The sequence below is a fragment of the Papaver somniferum genome, chromosome 7 (genome assembly GCF_003573695.1).
Source record: "Papaver somniferum cultivar HN1 chromosome 7, ASM357369v1, whole genome shotgun sequence".
In the NCBI taxonomy this organism is placed as follows: Eukaryota; Viridiplantae; Streptophyta; class Magnoliopsida; order Ranunculales; family Papaveraceae; genus Papaver; species Papaver somniferum.
The window spans coordinates 61407759-61426470 of NC_039364.1; positions in this window are offsets into that span (position 1 = coordinate 61407759).

Genomic DNA, 18712 nt, shown 5'->3' on the forward strand with positions numbered 1-18712 from the left:
CTAAGTCTCCCGCAGCCCATATGGCAAGCCCATCAAAACAAGTCCAAGTTCTTTTCTGGGTTGAATCGGAACAGGTGAGTCAACTCACCAGTAAGAAATTCTGACCGAGTTCTGGCTGTTTTCTGAGCATTTCCCGGCCGATTCCAGGCCATTTCTACAGCTTCCCTGCATCGACTTCAATCACATTCATTCACCCTAAGCATACATCTATTTCAGCTTCACCATCTTCCTCTTTGCAGCTCAATTCAGGGAACTCAGCACTTCTAACCCTTCAAACACCAACTCCACAGCTTCATTCTATCTCAGGTACTCAACCACATTAGCTTCAGAGACTCGAATCAACCCTTCTCAGCACAATAACCTATAGCTTCATACTGCCTAGCCATTTCAGCTGAAAGCCACCACTTGAATCGCAGCTGTAACACCACTTTCTTGTTGGCTGTAAACCTAGCCAACTGCAATCGCTAATCCATGTCCTAGTTTCTCCAGGCAGCAACATTCTTCCATTTCAAGCACAATGCAAAACCATCTTCTCAATCTTCTTATCCTCTGCCACAGCTGACATACATTCCACCACCTGCAATATCAGACCAGCAAGACCTCCACTTAACAACATCACATTTGAGCACAATCTCCATCCATTGCATAGGCCAACAGACTCAACACCTTCAATCTCTTGTCACAAACAAGACCACCTGCATCAACACGTACACACTGCATTTCTTCCTTGCCTGCAATTCTGCAATTTCAATACCAACTGCAATCACCCCAGTGCCATAGCCTCATTACATTTCCATTCCAAGACCTGTCCTAAACACGCATCTAAGTTCACAGGCCACATCCACCAGTTCCGACTGCATTCAGTTTAACCACCACCTCTCGCCATTACATCATCACCTGCCACTCCATTTTCTGTCACAGTTCCCTCTTCTTGTAACCTGCATCTCAACCTCATGGCTTGCAGTTGCAGCTGCAGTTCATTCCACAATCACACAACAAGTGATTCCTCCATTTTCTGTAACTGCAACTACAACAACTTTTCAATCTTCAATTCTCTAACTGCACTTCTCAAGTCCACTGCATCAGTTACTCAGCTGCATTCTCCTTTACAACACCAGAGACTCGGCTAACTCCTATCACCTACCATCTCCAATTCTTGCTTCTTTGTAGTTCAATTTCCATCATCTTGGGTAACAACAGCTACTGTAGTTCATACATTCACCAGATTCTCTACCTCTTCTCTCCCTGACTTCAACTCAGCTGCAATTCTCAAGCTATTAGCCACTGTAACTCATCAGCACCTGCATCTCAGGCTCTCTGTCCACTTCCATCAACAAATCCACCATTTCTCTGATAAGATTCACAATCCAATCGACTCAAGAACCATATCCCCTTTCAACAAATATCCACCATTAACCTAAGATTCTTCCTTCAACTGAATATTCGATTGAGAGTTCGAATTCAGCCAAAACCCATGAATAATTTCCTCTATTTAAAACCCTGGATATCAGTATCATCTTATCCATCTAAGCTCCAACCATCTCTGTCGATTTCAGACCAATCATAAACATCATCTGCTGCCAATTCGAAAGCAAGAAGAAACCCATCTTATCTGAGCTCAAACCCTAACTCTTGATATCTTGATTTCATCACGCAACTGCTGCAACATCCAATTCTGGTTAAACCCATCCTTTCTTTCCGTTCTCGAACTCGAAATCATCTTCTCAAACTCGAACCAAATTCACCAGCAGTTCATCCCATTTGCAGCTGAATAGAGGAAGTATAGGAAATGTTGTCTGAAATAAAAGAGTTCGACCTAACCAAGTCTAATAGTATGGAACGGCTATTAACACCCATGGGTGCTTTTAGCAATTCTTACTAGACTCCAACGGGTTGTCCCTTATCCTTGACTGAGCTCCGGATATCACTCGCCTGTAAAATGACCAATTTGCATTTCTTACTCAAAATGTATGATTTCTCTTCTTTTGCTCCACATGACTCCATTTTACCTAATAAATTCAAAACAATCATAAGATACATAATTTACAAGAAAAATAGCAAAGAAAGAATAAACAATAGATATAAAGTAAGGTGTTTTAGACACCTATCATGTGTAACAATCTAAGTTCGATCTAACGGTTGAAAGATATTAGCTTGAGTCTAATTAGGTTTTCATGAAACCCTGTAGGTTAACGACTTAGAGACTTCATTGGGATTGTGAAGCCAGACCCAACTATTTCTCTGTAGTTGCGTGTTCCGATCTTGCTGTTTCCTATCGTGATTGAGTATTATCTTCTCTAAGATTTGCTCGAGATTTAATCTCCTATAGGCAAGATAAAAAGTAGTCACAAACATCTTCGTCTCATCGTCTGTGATTCCACAATATCTTGTTTCTCTACCATACAATTAAGATTATTGTGAGGTGATTGATATTTATAGGTTGTTCTTCGGGAATATAAGTCCGGGATTTCAATTGGTTCCTGTGCACATTGATTTATCAAAAGACGGAATAAAACTCATAGGTTTATCTGTGGGAGAAAAATTTATCCATTCAATAGACTTTTCTGTGTGAGATAGATTGGTTTATCAAGTCTTCGACTTTGGGTCGTAGCAACTCTAGTTGTGGGTGAGATCAGCTAAGGGAATCAAGTGCATAGAGTCCTGATGGGATCCAGAGATGTAAGGAGCGCAATTGTACCTTGATAAGTGTGAGATTGGTTAGGGCTCAACTATAATCCAGTCCGAAGTTAACTTAGAGTAGGCTAGTGTCTGTAGGAGCTTAATACAGTGTGGTGTTCAAATCTGGACTAGGTCCCGGGGTTTTTCTGCATTTGCGGTTTCCTCGTTAACAAAATTTCTGGTGTCTGTGTTATTTCTTTTCCGCATTATATTTGTTTATATAATTGAAATATCACAGGTTGTGCGTAAGTTCAATCAGTTGTGAATCCAACCTTTGATTATTGATTGACACTTGGATATTGGTTTTTGATACCTTCCAAGTTATTTCTTATATTCAATCGGGCTCGCAAATTCCTATTTGTTTGATTGTGGATTGAATTGAGAAATTGAGATATAACTATTTGATATACTTTTCTTAAGATTGAGTCTGAATGTCTAGTGGATTCTCTTAAAATTATATCAGAGTTAGTCCATACAGATTGCTAAGCGAAATATCGGGTGTGGTTGTTAGAACCCCGTTTTTTCACTTAGGATCGGTTACACTAATTAATCAAAACTACTCATACCAAATCATAAGTCAGGCAGTGTGATTAGTTGTACCAAGATACATAACAAAGTCACGATCGGTTCTACAATCTCACACATATTGGTAATCCAAAGATTTGCAATGAATAGCCATGCCAATAATCCTAGCGATTTCCCTTTCGATTCATAAAATAAGTTCATGAATGTACTTCCTTTAAACAAAGGTAAAACATTGTTGCCTAGGATGAAATCTTCACATTTACCCATTCTCATAATCATCACAACATTAATAATATTATGTCTATGTTATATCTACGAAGTTCAAAAGATAAGCGTAATACTTCGTAGTCTAATTCCTTAGTAATATGATCATATGATCATGTCACACTACTAGAGTAAAATATTCATACACAAATTCACAGTTATGTTTTCAATATAGCACGACTTGAAAGATACGTTAGGAATGAAACACTTCAAGTCATTATTACTAACCTCAAGAGGAAGGATGATGTCGTCGTTGTAGCTCGTTAATTCTTCATGTTCTTCAGATCTTCGAGTAATACTTGAATGTCTCAATATTCCTAGGCTTTCTAGTCTAACCTATACGAAGTTATATCTAGTATATAATCAAGCGACTCTTAGAATGAGTTTTGATTCACTAAAATATGACAACCAAAGTTGACATACCAACGCTTGGTGGGTTCAACCGAGCTATGCTCTAACAATCTCCCCTTTGTCAATTTTAGTGACAAAACTCTTAATACATATGGATAAACAAATTACAAGAATTCATTATACATACGCTTGATTCCAATTTTCTACAACACAATAACCTGCACATATTCAATCAATAAATGCCGTTGTTGACATTTGAATAACAAAGCTTATACTTCCCCTAAAGGAGATAGTTAGATATTCAATCTGAACATCTTTGTTATTCCCCTTTTGTAGTAAAAGAATGACTACACATCAATATGATATGTTTCTCCCCCTTAGTCAATGCTTTACTCTTTCGTTAGATATAACGTTTAAGCACAATTGTCCTTTCTTTAGTGATTGCAAATCACTTGTTTACTCCGTATATTTCTCCCCCTTTTCGTCACAAAATGAAAAATCGAACAAATGCATGTCAAACGGAAAGGATCTTATAAATATAAAAGACTTGTAAACAACCTATAAGAGTTAAGCACGAAGGTTTCACATACCACTTTAGACAACCAATATTAAAACCGAAACTACAAGTAATTTTATTTTTAATATGTTATCAAGGAAAACTATTTCCCGAAGAAATTTTTCCTAATAGTTTAACAAATTGAATAAGAAACTTAGTTCCCTTGTTAAACCGATTGTACACATACAATCGCTTATTTCGGTAAGACCAAAATAAAGATCAGAATTAACTTTATTTCTCTCATCAGGTTCTAATTACTCATACAATAACTTAGACCTTTATATACAAGACAAGCACTAGGTTAGTTAACTAGTATTTCTTGTCAAGGCTTTCGATTAGACTTGAACAACTGAATCCTCAATTTGATAAGTCTAACTAAGATCAGAATTATCTTAGTTACTCTTATCCGGAATCGAATTGAACTAAACAAATGATCGCGTATTTTGTTAAGCCATAAAAAATGCATACAAACAAAAATAAATTGACTTTCACAGTTATTTTCTTAACTGGAATCAATTGAAACAAATATAGACATTATAGCACCGCAATTGCACCGAAATTTCGTTAAGCAAAAACACTTGATATCCAACAATAAAGAAGATACCAAAAAATAAGCTAAATAAATTGACACAATTTTTCTTAACCGGATATAATTAAATCACACAGACACACACACACACACATCCATACACATCATAATGGAATATATCAATTGTGCCGAAATTTTGTTATGCAAAATCAAAATATATGCAATATAAACAGGCTTTTCTTAAATAGGAAAACGATCAACTAACAAATTTGTAACCTCAAATTCCGCATCCTCTTCTCCCCAGAAAGATATATCATTATGCGCAATTTCACATAAGAACTCTCCCGCAGTATGTTGTCATCCTTTCGGAAGAAGAAAAGAATAACAACAAAAGCAACCTTTACCAGAGAAAGGTTGAATCGGTTTTTAACTAATGCGTGCCAATAGCAAAAGTTGAAAACCCGAAACACATATGTTTATGCTAAACACAACTCATGTAAACACAAATTGATTCAACATATTGTGAATTTTTACATATGAGTTTCAATCGGAACAACTTATGATCCATTGATAAAGCCTACCAACATGGGTTAGAACTTAATCCCGCTAAATCAAAAAGTCACACAAACTATAAGGGTTACATATTATGAGATCGAATATTAAGGTTATGAACACCGAAATCAGACATCCCATAAACCAAAAACACATAGCAACAATATAGATATTCAAGCACATGCTATGTAATCGGAAACTATCAAAAAAAATTATAAAATAATAATTTATTTATTTATAAATAAATAAATGATAGTTTTTCTTCAAAAATAGACCTTATACAATAATTGAAATAAATCCAAAACTGATGTATATCTTCTTGAGAATCAAATCCCTTCATGATGTTGAGATATCTTACGCTTGATAGGAATAATTCTCCGAATTCCTTGAAGAGATCCTTGATTGAAGAATAATTTTTCAACCTTGTGGAAGATAAGTTCTTCTTCGTTTACTCTTTTTGAAAGTAAATCTTGTTGCTTGAGGAGTTGAGCTTGAACAAGTAAGGATTTTTCAAGAGTACGCTTCAACATCAATACATCTAATTTAGTTTCTGCACAAGTTTGTGCCATCTTGTGAAACTCCTTTTCGTAATCAATCACAGAGTATGAGAGATTCACATTATTACAAGAGGTGGCTTCGTTCCCATTGAAACAATAGATCCCGAAAGGATCACATGCCATCTTTTCAGCACACCTTTCCGAAACCCTTGTAGAAAGTTTTTCATGGTAATCTGTATTTTACATAATTCTTTACTCCAGAGGAATAGACAAGAATTTTTCTCTTTTAAGTGACAAAGATTACGGAAACTTTATATACCAATACTTTCCAAAAACTTGGTCATCCATTATGGAAATCAAATATTCTCCTTTAATATGGAAAAACCGAAATTTTTCAATGTTAATATTTTAAGAAAATGGCTTTCTGTGAATATTTTTCATAAATCTTGCAAGCGTTAAACTATTGTGCAATATACCCTGAACTCGTCAAACAAATATTTGAGCACCTCATGAGTCAGTGTATTCATCCAAGATGCTAAGTATCTGGTCAAAACTTATTATTCCAAGAGTAGAGAATTTTCCTTTATTTTTTCTCTTAAGGATCTTACTCTTTTTGATGGACAAACCAAACTTATCATAGAAATTGAAAAAGCGGGGGTCTAACTACCACACCCAATATTTCGCTTAACAATTTGTATGAACAAACTCCAATATAATTCTAAGAGAATCAACTCGACAGTCAGACTCAATCAATGGAAATATATCCAAGAGTTATATCTCTGTCTCACAATGTAATCAGCAAATCAAACAGATATAAATTTGTGAGCCTGATTATTAAGTGAAACAACTTGAATGGTACCAAACACCAATGTTCAAGTGTCAATCAATATAATCAACAACCAAAGGTTGGATTCTCTAATTGATTGAACTACACACAACCTGTGATATTTCTATTATATAACAAAATATAATGCGGAAAAGAAATAACACAGACACAAAATTTTTGTTAACGAGGAAACCGCAAATGTAGAAAAACCCCGGGACCTAGTCCAGATTTGAACACCATAATGTATTAAGCCGCTACAGGTACTAGCCTACTCCAAGTTAACTTCAGACTGGAATGTAGTTTAGCCCTAACCAATCTCACACTAATCAAGGTACAATTTCGCTCCTTACATCTCTGAATCCCAGTAGGACTCTACGCACTTGATTCCCTTAGCTGATCTCACCCACAACTAAGAGTTGCTACGACCCAAAATCGAAGACTTGATAAACAAATCTATCTCACACAGAAAATTCTACTGTACAGATAAATCTGTATCCCACATATAAACCTATGAGTTTTGTTCCGTCTTTTGATAAATCAAGGTGAACAGGAACCAATTGATATATGAAAATGTGGGGGTCTAACAACCACACCCAACAATTCGTTCTGCAATCTGAGAGGACTTACTCCAATACACTTTCTAGAGAATCAACTAGACAGTCAGACTCAATCTAGATTAAAGTATATCAAAGAGTTTAATATCTCTAACTCTTAATTCAATCCGCAATCAGCAAATAGAAATCTGCGAGCCTGATTGAATATAAGAGGAGTTACTTGAACGGTACCAAAGACGAATGTTCAAGTGTCAATCAATGTAAATCAACAACCAAAGGTTGGATATTCTAATTGATTGATATTAACGCACAACCGGTGATATTTCAATTATATAACAAAATATAATGCGGAAAAGAAATAACACATGCACCAGAATTTTGTTAACGAGGAAACGGCAAATGCATAAAAACCCCGGGACCTAGTCTAGATTGAACACCACACTGTATTAAGCCGCTACAAACACTAGCCTACTACCAATTAACTTCGGACTGGACTATAGTTGAACCCTAATCAATCTCACACTGATTCAAGGTATAGTTGCGCTCCTTACGTCTCTGATCCCAGCAGGATACTACGCACTTGATTCCCTTAGCTGATCTCACCCACAACTAAGAGTTGCTACGACCCAAAGTCGAAGACTTGATAGACAAATCTGTCTCACACAGAAAAGTCTATAGGATTGAATAAATTTGTCTCCCACAGAAATACCCAAGAGTTTTTGTTCTGTCTTTTGATAAATCAAGGTGAACAAGAACCAATTGATAAACTAGACTTATATTCCCGAAGAACAACCTATTGTTATCAATCACCTCACAATAAACTTAATCGACTAGCGAAACAAGTTATTGTGGAATCACAAACGATGAGACGAAGTTTGTTTGTGATTACTTTTCTATCTTGCCTATCGGAGATATAAAATCTCGAGCCAATTATTTCAATTGCAATCAACATGATAGAAACAACAATATCAGATCACGCAACTACAAAGATAATAGTTGGGTCTGGATGCACAATCCCAATGAAGTCTTCAAGTCGTTAACTGGTAGCTCTCTAAAAGAGTCACAAACTAATACCTCAAGTGCACGGTGTCGAGGTGTAGAAAAATGCAAATACGGGTCGATCCACAGGGACAAGGTGTGTGTAGTTGAAGCTTAGAGTTTCACTAAAACTGAGTTGTAACAAAGAGTCTTGGTTGTGTTAAAACACACTTGAGATGATGGCAGTGACTGAACTGAAAAACAGTAGAATGTAAAGCAAGTAAACAGGAACATGCTAGGGCTTTTGAATCCACCTCTAACTCACACTGACTATTCATCACTGACAGTAACATTGTTTTTCTATAACCACCATCAAGAGGGATGTCAATCCTCTATATAGCAAGGGTCATTTTGATATGAAATCTCCTATCACAACTAAGGTATCTTCCCTAAGTATTAACTGTCTGTTTAAAGCACAATTAATCAAAAGAACAATATATAAAATTAAGCATGAGTTGCAGTTCAGCAACACTAGATGATTCTAACTACAATGGATGTCTGACATCCAATGTGAAAGACTAGTGTTGAAGCCCTAAGATGGAGTTTCACTATGAGCATTTACACACATCATGGCTACTGACAAGAGCATGAATAACAAGCAATAAGCTAGGGCTTCATCTCAACCCTAGCAGAACAGGTTAGAACATAATTGACAGTGCAAAACAATTGAAAATAACACAAAACAGTTGAGCTAAAAACAGGACATGAACAATTGAGGAACTGGCTAGTCCAGTCCTCTTGGTGGTGCACTGGCTAGTCCAGGCATACCCACAACAGCACCAAACACCTTCTATTTATACCCAATTTACATAATTAGGGTTCATACACCCAATTCCCAAAAATACCCAAATATAGTTGAAATTAGGGTTTGTTGAATCTTACCCATACTTCTCTGATTTGCTTCATAGCCTTCGACCCATTCTTCTGCTTCCTCCCATGCTTCTTTGGTGCGAGTTGGTGCCCTAATCCTTACCCCTACTCCAACTAATATTAACCTAATTCTTCACTGAGAGGAGAAGGTGAAGATGTAGGCTGATAATAGGTGGATAGAAGAGTGATGGTGATGTGTGAGGGTTTGTTTACTCGAGCTTTGCTCGAGTTGGTGGAGGCAGCAGGAGAAGGTGGTGGGAATGGTGGTGCGGCAGGGTATGGTGGTGTTGCAGAGGGTGAGGGAGAAAGAGAAGAAGTCGATGGAAAATGGATTGGGGTGCGTTTGTTTTGGGTATAGGGTATTTGGTACTCGGGTGTTGAGCGGGTTTAGAAATTGTTGATGAACAACGAGGATGCGACGTTGGATGCGAAGATGATGGGTCGATCTAACGGCGAGACAGAAGGAAGCGAGGAGCGACCGTTGGATGCGGAAGTACAACGAAACTGATGGCTCAAGATGGAGTTAGGTGCTGTAGTGTTTGACAGGAGCTTCAGACTTCGATGCACGACGATGAAGCGACCGTAGGATGCATCTGTGGATCCAATCTGACGGCTACGAGCTTAGGCAGGCTTTGGGCTTGGTCTTGGACTTAGGTTAGAGTTTGGGCTTAGACAATTCTGAGCCCACTTCTTCTTTAAGAACAAATTCTTCCTTCCAAGCCCACTTCTAGTTGATTTGGCTCTTGCAAACATCATTCTTCGCTGCCTTTCTGCGGGAGTCTTTGCCGTTTCTTTGCTCTTTTCACTTCGTGAGTTAACCAGGCTTTATTTAGTACCTAAAAATGCAAAATTAATTAAGAAAAGTATTTATTCTTGAAAACAATGAAAATACAGAATATGGGATAAAATGGAGAATTAATGCACAAAAGATGAGTTAAATGCCAAGAAAAATATATAGAAATATGCACTTTTTAGCACTCATCAAATACCCCCAAACCTGAATTTTACTTGTCCTCAAGTAAAACAAAACTAAGGAAATCCTACCTATACCACTGTCGCTGGTTTCTCGAATGCATTTAGCGTATGCACTAAGCCTTTTAAACCACCAAGTGTCCCTAGTGGACGAGTGAAGTCTCGTGAAGGTTTGCTTAGAACGTACCTACAAAGTTCTAGGACAAAGTATAAGCTCAGATTCCATGAAATGTGACATGTGCAAGTCAGTTTAAGCTCACAGCAAAATGGAGATGTCAATCTAGCTATCTAAGGCACAATCCTAGCACTGATAACAAATAAAGACATGTGATAAGAGTGTAAAGTGTATCTACACATGTGTAAAGAAAGATCGGATGTTATGACTACTAATCACCAAGAGATAGTTTCTCAGGCTAAGAACCAAGGTCGAAATCTAGCTAGCTGTCCGGACTTTACGAGAATTGTGAATGAGTTGGAGGTGTTCCACAATTACTCGCGTTGTACATCAATGGCATACACCCTCCTTGCTTATTACAATGAAACAACAAAAGATGACTCTTTACATGACTCTTACTTACATTGACTACTCTCTTTTATTTTTGGAACAAGAGAGGATGGAATTGATAAATACTTGATTTATTTTTTTATTGTTTATTTTTTTTATTATTTTTTCTTTTTTAATAAGGAAATACTTTTGATACATAAGGAAAGAAACAAAAAATTACATGACACTTTGCAAGAGGTAGCCCTTTTTGATGCACCCAGTTAAATTCGATGGTTGTTTTTCTTAATGTAACCTCCACCTTCTATCCCAACCAACCAAAGAACAAGCTAGTCAAGTTTCGTTCAGTATTCTAAAGTGATTGGCACCTAAAACTTCCGATAGAACACCTCAAGGATGAGGCTATACATGTATTGGTAGATCGTGCGCGTGCAAGTTTCTTATCACTATGTGAATTGTGCTAGAATCAGGGTGCCTAAATATCTAGACTAAGACTCCTAATAATTACATATTTGCACAAGAGTCAACATTTCAAGGTAAATGAGCTCCATTTTTATGATTTTTTAATTTTTTATTTTCAATTTTTCAATTTTTTCAAAAAGAAGGAGTTCTTGTTTTCAATTATGGCATATTATCAAAGTATCTACTTTTCACCCCCAAACCTAAACTAAACATTGTCCTCAATGTTTCAAAATATGAACAAAATTATAATACAACATATGAAGAGGATCATGTTGAGTAGAGAAAAAGGAAAGAGAATACCCGATTTCGGCGAAAGAAATATTAGAACTCCGTTATTCAAGGAAAGAATCCAACATATGTCAGCCGAGATCATATTGGATTAGCAAAATATATACAAAAGGAACAAAAGGGTTTTAAGAAATTTTATCTACTGGATTATATACAAAAAATTCACCATACACTAACAATCTAAAGAGTTGAGGATCAACCCAAAAGACGAAGTGTAGACATTTCAACAGCTTCACACAATAATAATAGGATAGGCATGAAAGTGAAGCTGTGAAACAAAATGAGCTACCCCCAAACCTGGATTTTTCAACAGATAAAATTTTGGATACAAAATCTCGCAGTTTTGGGGGTTCATCATGCACAAGGTCTAATTCGAAATGAACTTTTCTAGGGACGGGTACACATGCTAATTCCAACTGTGGTTCCTCAAAGATATTATACTTAGATGCAAAATAGTCCAAAAGGAATTGGGAAGCACACAGTTCCAAACCTAGGTTGGGCATTCTCAGAAAAATTGGTTTGACAATATGGGTACAAACCAACTCTAGGTTGGGTGGAAGGCTATCAGATTGTGACTTAGGCAAGAAAGTGACATCTAAGTGTCTCACATGCATGAGATAAAGAGTATAAATATTATCAGTCACATCAGCATTATCTAAGTCACACTCAAGATGTGTAGCATGCTCATCATCACAAAAAATTTGCACAAGTCCTAATTCAGAATCGTGGTTATCCGATATATTCAAATTATCATCAACAGAAGCAATATATTGTGGTTAAGTATGGAATCATACACATCAACTATGTTTTCCTGCATAGGATCATTAGTGTCAACAGAATATTTACCTAAGTCATGCTCTTCACAGGATAATTCCACAATATCAAAATCAGTATCAACATCACATGCATATGGAATATTAGAAGAAATATCATTCATGAAGGTCGGGGCAGAAAAGCCTATTGTATTTGAAACCAAAGGTTCCACAACATTTTCAGCATATACATGTTCTTCTAACATAACATTATCATCATCATCATAGTAATATGCATACTTGTCCCTATTAGCAGTTGTGGTGTCATTAGTCAACTCATGTTCCTCTAGATTAGGTTCATATTCAATATCATACACATGGGAAGGACTAGACATGCTATTTTCAAAGTTCAATTCATTATCACCTATATCATGTGACAGTGTCTCAGTTTCCCTAATGGATTCCGATTGACGGGTTTTCTCTGCAATCTCAGCTAAAAATTTCCATGCATCGTCCACAGTTTTATCAAGAAATTCACCATTACACATACACTCAACCATGACTCGAGATTTAAAGTCTAGTCCCTCATAGAGGATGACGACAAGTCTCCACTTCTCAAATCCATGGTGCGGACATTCGCTCAACAAATCATTAAAACGTTCAAAATAGTGAAAAACAGTTTCCTCATCCAATTGGACAAAACAATTGATACTTTGACGAATAGCGATGGTCCTATGATGTGGAAAGAATTTTTTGAAAAATAGATCTGTGAGTTGGTCCCAAGTGTTGATTGATTGTGGTCTCAAACCGTAAAACCATGTTTTGGACCTTTCCTTTAGAGAAAATGTAAACAAACGCAATTTCAGAGAGTCTTCGGACATATGTTCAGGTTGCATAATCCGACAAATGTGTTCAAACTCTCTTACATGAGTGTAGGGGTTCTCAGAATCGAACCCTCGAAATTTTGGAAGTATTTGTATCATGCTTGCATTTATTTTAAAAAAGTTATCGGTTTGAGGTAAAACAATACATGATAATGGAATTTTTATTGTGGGAAACATGTATTCATGGAGAGCATGAGGTTGGCCCATATTTGAAAAAAAGGAAACTAGTGTGACACAAAGCCCACTATTTGGTTGATGAAAATTTGGTTTTTAAAGGCAAGGGGCAAAGCCCATTTTGGTTTTTAAAGATGGGAGCAAAAATTTGGTTTTTGAAATTAGAAGCAATTTTTTTTTTTTTTAGCCCAAAATTTAGTTAAGTTTGGTTCACAAAAGAGGCAAGCCCAAAATCCAAAAAGTTAAGTTTAGAGCAAGCCCACTATTAAGAAACTACAAGCCTAACAAACAACTAAATTACAAGCCCAAATAAAGAAAGAAATAAAAATAAAACTAATTATTACAAACCCACAAAAAATAAAACTAAAATTATTACAATCCCAAATAAAGAAAGAAATAAAATTAAAATTAAAATAATTATTACATGCCCAAAAAGATAATTAAAATTACAAGCCCAAAAGAGAATAACAATATAAACCCACAAAAAATTACAAGCCCAATAAATTTGGGTTTGGGTTTAGGCTTACCTTTTTGGAGGGAAGCCCAGTTAGGATTTGGTCCCTATTTTTTTGTTGCACAAGCCCAGTTGGGCTTGGTTCAAATTCTGTGCAACTCCACAAGCAGCTCCAGTTGGTTCACAACTTCTACTCCAACAACACCAGTCCAGCCCAGCCCAGCAGATCAGCAAAGCAGGGTCAGGCTTCAGCAACAGGCCCAGCAGGGTATTTGGACTACCACACCCAGTAAACTGGGTTATATTTGGCTGATTTCTGCCTCAGCCCACACCTTTGCTCAGTAACAGCACCAGCTACCTGTACACTCAAATGTGTGTGATCAGTACACAAAAAAGACAGGCAAAGTGAGCAAAATTGAAGAACTGCAATGCAGTTGTGCAGTTGCAGATGGAGCTGAATGGAATGCAAAACTGCAAAATTGCTTGGTTAGCAGTGGCAGTGGCAGTGCAGGTGCAGTTCAGGCCAAATGAAAGAGCTGCAGTTGCAGTCAGTTAACTGATGCAGTTGAATATCAAAGTGAGCAGGAAGTTGGACTGATAAGGGGCTGCCAGATGCACAAATACAAAAACTGAGATGCCAGATGCAGGTGCAGTTCAGAAATGCAGAATGCAAATATGCTTGGACTGTAGTGGAGTTGGCAGTTTCAGTTCAGCTCAGTTGAGAGTGAAGAAATTATGTGAATGCAGGAGGCAGTAAGATTAATTGAAGGATGCAAGTTATGATGCAGAACAGTATGCAAAGAAGATGCAAAATGCAAATGCTACTAGAGCAGAGAAGATGCAGATGTAGTGATGATGCAAATGAACAGCAAGAGAAAAAGCTAAAAGATAAATGCAAGTACAGCTAAGAAAGTGCAAGAATAGCTAAGATACAAGCCAAGAAACTTCAACGCACAATGCCAAGTCCCCGGCAACGGCGCCAAAAACTTGGTAGCTCTCTAAAACAGTCACAAACTAATACCGCAAGTGCACGGTGTCGAGGTGTAGAACAATGCAAATACGGGTCGATCCACAGGGACAAGGTGTGTGTAGTTGAAGCTTAGAGTTTCACTAAAACTGAGTTGTAACAAAGAGTCTTGGTTGTGTTAAAACACACTTGAGATGATGGCAGTGACTGAACTGAAAAACAGTAGAATGTAAAGCAAGTAAACAGGAACATGCTAGGGCTTTTAAATCCACCTCTAACTCACACTGACTATTCATCACTGACAGTAACATTGTTTTTCTATAACCACCAGCAAGAGGGATGTCAATCCTCTATATAGCAAGGGTCATTTTGATATGAAATCTCCTATCACAACTAAGGTATCTTCCCTAAGTATTAACTGTCTGTTTAAAGCACAATTAATCAAAAGAACAATATATAAAATTAAGCATGAGTTGCAGTTCAGCAACACTAGATGATTCTAACTACAATGGATGCCTGACATCCAATGTGAAAGACTAGTGTTGAAGCCCTAATATGGAGTTTCACTATGAGCATTTACACACATCATGGCTACTGACAAGAGCATGAATAACAAGCAATAAGCTAGGGCTTCATCTCAACCCTAGCAGAACAGGTTAGAACATAATTGACAGTGCAAAACAATTGAAAATAACACAAAACAGTTGAACTAAAAACAGGACATGAACAATTGAGGAACTGGCTAGTCCAGTCCTCTTGGTGGTGCACTAGCTAGTCCAGGCATACCCACAACAGCACCAAACACCTTCTATTTATACCCAATTTACATAATTAGGGTTCATACACCCAATTCCCAAAAATACCCAAATACAGTTGAAATTAGGGTTTGTTGAATCTTACCCATACTTCTCTGATTTGCTTCATAGCCTTCGACCCATTCTTCTGCTTCCTCCCATGCTTCTTTGGTGCGAGTTGGTGCCCTAATCCTTACCCCTACTCCAACTAATATTAACCTAATTCTTCACTGAGAGGAGAAGGTGAAGATGTAGGCTGATAATAGGTGGATAGAAGAGTGATGGTGATGTGTGAGGGTTTGTTTACTCGAGCTTTGCTCGAGTTGGTGGAGGCAGCAGGAGAAGGTGGTGGGAATGGTGGTGCGGCAGGGTATGGTGGTGTTGCAGAGGGTGAGGGAGAAAGAGAAGAAGTCGATGGAAAATGGATTGGGGTGCGTTTGTTTTGGGTATAGGGTATTTGGTACTCGGGTGTTGAGCGGGTTTAGCAATTGTTGATGAACAGCGAGGATGCGACGTTGGATGCGAAGATGATGGGTCGATCTAACGGCGAGACAGAAGGAAGCGAGGAGCGACCGTTGGATGCGGAAGTACAACGAAACTGATGGCTCAAGATGGAGTTAGGTGCTGTAGTTTTTGACAGGAGCTTCAGACTTCGATGCACGACGATGAAGCGACCGTAGGATGCATCTGTGGATCCAATCTGACGGCTACGAGCTTAGGCAGGCTTTGGGCTTGGTCTTGGACTTAGGTTAGAGTTTGGGCTTAGACAATTCTGAGCCCACTTCTTCTTTAAGAACAAATTCTTCCTTCCAAGCCCACTTATAGTTGATCCGGCTCTTGCAAACATCATTCTTCGCTGCCTTTCGGCGGGAGTCTTTGCCGTTTCTTTGCTCTTTTCACTTCGTGAGTTAACCAGGATTTATTTAGTACCTAAAAATGCAAAATTAATTAAGAAAAGTATTTATTCTTGAAAACAATGAAAATACAGAATATGGGAAAAAATGGAGAATTAATGAGTTAAATGCCAAGAAAAATATATAGAAATATGCACTTTTTAGCACTCATCATTAACCTACATGGTCTCGAGAAGAAACCTAAGGTTAAAGGATAATCGACTCTAGTTATGCAACTAGTAACACACAGGAGGTGTGGGGATTATTTTTCCCAGTTGCTAGAGTTCTCCTTTATATAATTTTCAAATCAGGGTTTGCAATCTAAGTTACCTTGGTAAAAAAGCATTCAATAATCACCGTTAGATGAAAAACCTGATTCAACCAAGCTAATATATATCTTTCAACCGTTAGATCGAACTTAGATTGTTACACACAAATGAAATGTACCCTCATTTAGGTTTATGTAACCGTACCTAAACGTGTACACCAGGTTGGTTCACAAATAGTTAACCGAGGTTAGCCATATGATTACTCTCATATCAACCTTATTCATCTTAACCATAACTAGTTCAAATGACTCAAATGAAACTAGTTAAGAGTTGTTCAATTGTTTAGAAAACACAATTGAAATCAAATCGGTCTGATTCACTTCAATCAATCATGAACGTTGTATCCACGGTTTGCAAAGATTGCATTCCTTATGATTAAAATGTTTAAGTCCATGAACTGACCGACTTGACGAAGTAACCAGCTTAAGTATGCGTAAGGATATGCGTATTTAAGCAACCGGTTTTGAGTTTGTTAATTTTCCAAATTCAGCAGAAATTTTCGGTTCAAAAACTTCCGCCAGTATGTGTATGGGTACGCATAATTAAGGTGACTAGTTAAGAGTTTTTCCAAAACCAAACTCAACAAAAATTTCTCGGTTCGAGAACTTCCGCCAGTATGCGTACGGGTACGCATACTTAACCTATCTCCTTCACCAATTTCATATACACACATATGCATACTCTTGGCTCCCAGTTTATGAACTTATACACTAATGTGCGAACACTGATGAGTGCTAAAAAGTGCATATTTCTATATATTTTTCTTGGCATTTAACTCATCTTTTGTGCATTAATTCTACATTTTATCCCATATTCTGTATTTTCATTGTTTTCAAGAATAAATATTTTTCTTACTTAATTTTGCATTTTTAGGTAATAAATAAAGTTTGGATGAATAGCAGAGCGGAAAAGAGCAGAAAAATAGTGAAAAGCCGGGAGGAATTACACAAGGAAGCCGCGAAGAATGGAGCGCACGTCCAAAAAGCTAGGAATGGGCTCAAGAAGAAAGAATTGTTCTTAAAGAAGATATGGGCTTGGCATACCCAAGGCCCAAAACCCTTACCCAAACCCATTTTCTATATCCATACCCGCCTCCATTCTCAGCCGTTAGATCGGATTCATCTCATCATCCAATGGTCTCTTCTTCATCGTTCATCAAAATCTGAAGTCCCTGCAAAACACCATAGTACCTAAATTCCAAGCCTTCAGATTAGATCACATTTAGATCCTACGGTCGCTTCTTTGCCTGCGCATCAAACCTCGATACTTCCGCTTAACACTACAAACACCTAACTCATCTTGGGTCGTCCGTTTTGCTACATCCCTTCATCCGACGGTCGCTCCACGCTTACCTCCGTATCGCCGTTGGATCCACCTACCATCTTCCCATCCATCGCTCCTTGTCGCAGATCATCAAACTCCGCTGCACCTGTTTCACACCCTAGCAACCGAACACCTACACCCCAAACAAACAGACCCTAATCCCATTCTTCTCTCGAGCTCTTCTTCCCCTTCTTCCCAAAATTTGCAGAGCTCTGCAACTCCATCACCTCCACCAGCTACACCTTCTTCTCGAACCACACCACCACCACAACCACCCGACAACACCTCAAACCCATCTCCCTAGCCTAGTTATTTTCCCCATCTCACAACCACTGAAACCCTAGGTTTTGGGGTGAGTAAAATAACTCGAACTAGGGAACAATTAGAGCAGCAGAGGCGTCAATTGAAGCATGAGAGAGGAGCAGGAAGGTCAGAAGAAGCATGGGTCGAGTCTATTTGCATCAGAGGGTGAGTTAATTTTAGTTATTCTCGAAACCCTAATCCTGCTGATTTGGGGATTTTCAAATTAGGGTTTGTAATTTAGGGTTTTTTGTAAACTATAAATAGGAACTGATGTAGGATGTTAAAGGGTGTTCTTGGTTAGCCGAGACACCCCCTAATTGGGTTAATTTAATTTCACTGTTAATTTTTAGGGTTCTTGTTTTGCAATTTTCATT